This window comes from Eleutherodactylus coqui, chromosome 1, assembly GCF_035609145.1.
Source record: "Eleutherodactylus coqui strain aEleCoq1 chromosome 1, aEleCoq1.hap1, whole genome shotgun sequence".
Lineage (NCBI taxonomy): Eukaryota > Metazoa > Chordata > Amphibia > Anura > Eleutherodactylidae > Eleutherodactylus > Eleutherodactylus coqui.
Window position 1 is genome coordinate 259,161,927 of NC_089837.1, and position 6,000 is coordinate 259,167,926.

Below are 6,000 nucleotides of genomic sequence, written 5' to 3' on the forward strand. Positions count from 1 at the left end.
AAGACAGATTTATGCTGCTTATGTATTTACACATAACTTGGCCTACAATGGATACAATGGCAGATGTATGAGGTTTGTATGAGCTGTCTGAGGTTTGTACAGGTTTTCAGCATCTAGATGTATAAAAGATAGTTGCTGAGCTCTGTCATAGGCTGCAGAAGCCTATTTACTGAATGGAAATGGCTGACTGCAGCCTCCAAACATAAGTGCCACAGGGGAGACCCAGGGCCTTCGGCAAAGGACTTATAAGAAGTGGGAGAAGTGAATATGATAATTTTATTATGTTTTTCCCATGGGTGAACCATTTCTATAAAGACGTTTCTTCTTGTACAAACCCTTTAAAGTGAATATCTACCTCTGAGCCACTTGCCTGTCAATAATTTTATAGGTCCAACATTCAGTTTGCTGATTAATTACCTAATACATACAATGCACAATAGTGGAGAGCATGAACTTACTGCAAATTACCTTACTGAGATCAATTTATAAACAAAATGCTGTATTCTCCTAAGCTTCTATTAGTGGTGGCTACAGGCAGAATTTTATTTAGTTCGGAGTATAAGTGAATGATTTGGATCTCAGTATCAGATAAATAGAGTTATAGGGATATATTATATGAAATGTATCAACACAGATTATTGCACCTAAAAATGCACTTCAAGGGGTTGTCTCACTTCTAGCTGTTTTACTACAGGAAGCAGACAGCTCCGTACATTATACAGTGGACCGGGTTGGTATTTCAGGGTGAGTCCTATTGAAGTGAATGGACTTAGAACTCATTACTCTGCAGTACCAATCCGGGCAACAGCACAATGTGCGGACCGCTTCTCCCTGACCTCTGTCTACTGCCCTATCCATGCTCTTTTTTCCCAGTGTCGTCAGACTGGTATTCTCCATATTTTCAATCAACCACTCCGGCCCCCAAGACTTTTTCTGAGCTGTACCAGTTCTCTGGAATGTGCTACCCCAGACAATTAGGTTAATTCCCAATATCCACAGACTTTTTCTGAGCTGTACCAGTTCTCTGGAATGTGCTACCCCAGACAATTAGGTTAATTCCCAATATCCACAGTTTTTAACCCCTTAACGACCAGCCCATAGTGTTTTTACGTCCTCCCGAAGTGGGCTCTATTCTCTGAGGACGTAAAAACATGCTTCCTGCAGAGAATAGTGCCCCTCGGGCTGTGGACGTGACAGCTCCATGCTGTCGGTGTCCGCAGGTAGCTGACAGCATGGAGCTGTCATCCCGGGCTGTTCGGAGCCCCCCCCGGCATTGCGATCGGCGCTATGCAATGGATAGCGCCGATCGCAAAAAAAGTAAATAAAAGTACATAAAAGTTAAAGATTCAGCTGCTCTGATGGATCGGATCCATCGGAGCAGCTGAAATTACTCACCGAGGTCTGGCACGCTGCTCCCCGCTCTCCTGCCGCTCCGGGGCCCGAAGCCGGTCTTCTGCGCATGCGCGCCAGGCGGCATTACGTCAGCCGCATGCGCAGAAGGCCCGGCGGCGCGGGAGATTTAAAATCTCCTGGCTCCCGGCTCCTGTAGGTAGCCGGGAGGCAGGAGATGTCAGCGGGGACTGCGGTGAGCGGTCCCCGGTACCGCGATTGCCGTTATCCAATGGTTAGCGGCGATCGCGAAAAAGTTAAAAAAAAGTTTTAAAAAAGTCAGTTTCACCTCCCCTCATGGATCGGATCCATGAGGGGAGGTGAAAATACTCACCCCCAGTCCTCAGCGGTGTCCCGATGTCCCGGGACCCGAATCCCCGTCTGCGCATGCGCGCCGGATGATTGACATCGGGCGCGTGAACAGACGGGCTCGAGCCCCGGGAAATTTAAAATCCCTCTGCTTCTGGCTGCCATGTGTAGCTAGGAGCAGAGAGATTATACCGGGGACATGATCACTGTCATCCAATGGGTGACAGTGATCATGTAAAGTGAGAAAAAAGTGTAAAAAAGTTAAAAAAAAAAAGTAAAAAAAAGTTTTTAAAAGTTTAAAAAGCGTACGTTTCATCTCCCCTCATGGATCATATCCGTGAGGGAGGATGAAAGTACGTACCTAAGGCCCCCAGATTTATCCGCGGACCTTACCACAGCTTCTGCACACGCGCCCGTCGCCAAAATGGCGGGCGCATGCGCAAAAGCTGTGGATTGCCAGGATAATTTAAATTCTCCCTGCTCCTGGCTACAAAACGTAGCCAAGAGCATGGAGATTTAATGGGGGTCCGCGGTGAGCGGTTCCTGGTCACGTGTTCGCTATTATCCAATAATGGCGATCACGTAAAAGTAAAAAAAAAAATTTGAAGTTTCATCTCCCCTCACTGATGCGATTGGTGAGAGGAGATGAAACTTTTTACCGGAGGCCTGCGTATTTGAATCCCGACGCGATCTTCCTCCGTGGACCTTCCAGGATTCTGCACATGCGATTGCCGGCAAAAAGCCGGACACATGCGCAGGAGTCAGGGAGCCCAGGAAATTTAAAATCTCCTTGCTCCCAGCGACCAACGGTCACAGAGAGCCTGGAGCAGTGACGGGTGGCCTCGTTGAACGGTCTTTGGTCACGTGATAAAAAGGTAGCGATCTACCTTAGGTCGGTCTCACATGACCGGATAGGAATGACGGATTCCGCATGCGTCTGATCCGTGGTAATACGCAGATCAATCGCATTGGATTACACAATTCCGCTCACATTAGCGGGTCAGAATTGCGTAATCCACTCGCAGAAAAGAGAACGCAGCAGGTTCTATTTTACTGCGGATATCGGCAACATAGAGCCCATTGTGCTCCATGGTCGCGGATATACCCGCAGTCCATACGCAACTACATTGTATACGGGCTGCGGGTACCCGCGTCATCGCTAAGCGATGGTGCGGGAAATACAAACAAAGGTGTACTGTGCATGACCGCCTGTGTGAGTACGCAGTTATGCGCAGTACATTACGCAGCCGTACGCAGGGTCACAGCCGGGCTCACAGATGGGATCCGCTGTGGGCCTCCGCAAGCGGATTCCGCCTGCACCCGCGTGAGCCCGGCGTTATTCAGACCGCTACCTGTGATACGTATTTTACAAGAAGCCCCGGGAACGCTCGCTTTCCTGCAGTTCCAGGAGCACCTTGTTGAGCGCCTTCTGTGTGAGACCGCCGCACCTCATCAAGCTTACGGAGACTCACGGAACGCCACTTTTTACACCCCATACCCGCCACTGAGGTCATGAAATACCCCCAAAAAGCATGAGAGGAGGGGGGGGGGATACCCGGTTTTATTGCCCCATGGGCCCATTCCAACCAGCCTCCGTAATTACCCCTGTCTTCGGAAATACTACACAGTTCACATTTTTACTTTTATCTAAGATTTGCGAACGCCAAAAAGGGCGCGGAGGGGGAGGGGGGGAATTTTTAGGGAGTCAATCTTTATTCTGTACAAATAAGCAATGGGGCCTGGAATTTATTCAGTTGTGCCCTAAAATCCAACAGGTGTTCCGTCCTTTATAGGCCTTGCCATGCGTCCTGTAAGTAGATTAGGGCCACAATGGGTATGTTTCTGAACTCGGGACAAACAGGGGTATCCATTTTGGGGTGAACGTCTTCATTCCTATGTGCACTGTACAAAAAAACTGTTTTTAAATTGAAAAAATTGCCAAAAAAATTGAAAATCGTAACTTTTTCCTTCTGCTTTGCTTAGATTCATTCAAATACTGTGGGGTCAAAATACGCATTACACCCCTAGATGAATTCGTTAAGGGGTCTAGTTTTCAAAATGGGGTCATTTGAGGGGGTTCTTTATAGTTTTGGCCGCTCAATGGCTCTATAAGTGGGCAATGGGGCCTGAAATTTATTCAGTGGTACCCTGAAATCCAACGGGTATTCCTTTCATTGTAGGCCTAGCCATGGGTCCTGTAAGTCTATTAGGGCCACAATGGGTATGTTTCTGAACACGGGACAAACAGGGGTATCCATTTTGGGGTGAAAGCCTTCATTTATATGTGTGCTGTACAAAAAAAACTGTTTTTAAATTGACACAATAGCCCAAAAAATGAAAATCCTATTTTTTTCCTTTTGCTTTGCTTAAATTTATTCAAAAACTGTGGGGTCAAAATATGCAGTACATCCCTAGATAAATTCGTTAAGGGGTCTAGTTTTCAAAATGGGGTCATTTGTGGGGGTTCTATATGGTTTTGGGCGCTCAAGAACTCTACAAGTGGGCAATGGGGCCTAAAAGGACTTCAAGCAAAATCTATGTTCTGAAAGCCACCGATTACTCCTTTTATTTTGGGCCCCGTTGTGCATGCGGACATAAGATTAGGGCCACAATGGGTATATTTCTGAAAACAGCACAAACAGGGGTATCCATTTTGGGGTGTAAGTCTTCCTTCATATGTGTGCTGTACAAAAAAAGCTGTTTTTAAAATGACAGAATTGCCAAAAAAACAAAAATCCAAATTTTTTCCTTTTGCTTTGCTTGAATTTATTCAAAAACTGTGGGGTCAAAATGCGCAGTACACCCCTAGATAAATTCGTTAAGGAGTCTAGTTTTCAAAATGGGGTCATTTGTGGGGGTTCTCTATGGTTTTGGGCGCTCAAGAACTCTACAAGTGGGCAATGGGGCCTAAAAGGACTTCAAGCAAAATTTGTGTTCCGAAAGCCACCGGTCGCTCCTTTCATTTTGGGCTCCGTTGTGTATCCAGACATAAGATTAGGGCCACAATGGGTATGTCTCTGAACACGGGACAAACAGGGGTATCCATTTTTGGGTGCAAGTCTTCCTTCATATGTGTGCTGTACAAAAAAAGCTGTTTTTAAAATGACAGAATTGCCGAAAAAACGAAAATCACAATTTTTTCCTTTTGCTTGGTTTGAATTCATTCAAAAACTGTGGGGTCAAAATATGCAGTACACCCCTAGATAAATTCCTTAAGGGGTCTAGTTTTCAAAATGGGGTCATTTGTGGGGGTTTTCTATGGTTTTGGGCGCTCAAGAACTCTACATGTGTGCTATGGGGCCTAAAAGGACTTCAAGCAAAATTTCTGTTTTGAAAGACACTGACTACTCCTTTCATTTTGGGCCCCGTTGTGGACTCAGATATAAGAATAGGGCCACAATGGGTATATTTCTGAACACGGGAGAAATAGGGGTATCCATTTTGGGGTGTAAATCCTGATTTTCATGTAAACTATAGGAAAAAAATATGTCTTTAAAATGACAGATTTGCAAAAATATGAAATTTTACTTTTTCTCCTCTAAATTGAATTAATTCCTGAAAAAAAACTGTGGGGTCAAAATACTCATGAAACCCCTCAGTGAATACATTAAGGGGTGTAGTTTTTAAAATGAGGTCATTTGGGGGGGTATCTATTATTCTGACACTCATGAGCCTTTCCAATCTCGGCTTGGTATAGGAAAACAAAGTGTTCCTCAAAATGCTAAAAAGTAATGTTAAATTTGTACGTCTCCTAAATAGTTAAAAAAAAACGAAAGTTTTTCCAATGTGCGCCCAAAATAAAGTAAACGGGTGGAAATATAAATCTTAGCAAAAATTTCTATATTATGTTTGCACATATTTAAGATATTGCAGTTGGAAATGTGAAAAAATGACGATTTTTTCAAAATTTTCCCAATTTTGGCGCTTTTAATAAATAAACACAATTTCTATCAGTCTATTTTTTCCGCCTAAATGAAGTACAACATGTGGCGAAAAAACAATGTCAGAATCGCTTGGATATGCAAAACCTTTCTGGTGTTTTTCCATGTTAAAGTGACACATGTCAGATTTGCAAAATTTGGCCTGGTCATTAAGGCGCAAACAGGCTTGGTCACTAAGGGGTTAAACATGCCCAAAAAGCACCTTGCTTTGAGGATGTCTCCAAAATTCCCTAAGCTAACGCTTTTCCATTTTCCACTCTTTATCTTCTTCACCGGATCTTTTCTTAGATCTGTAACTGTCACCGTCCAAGCACTTACAGGCACTTCATAAAACATACTGTTTCTGTACAATATAGCTCTA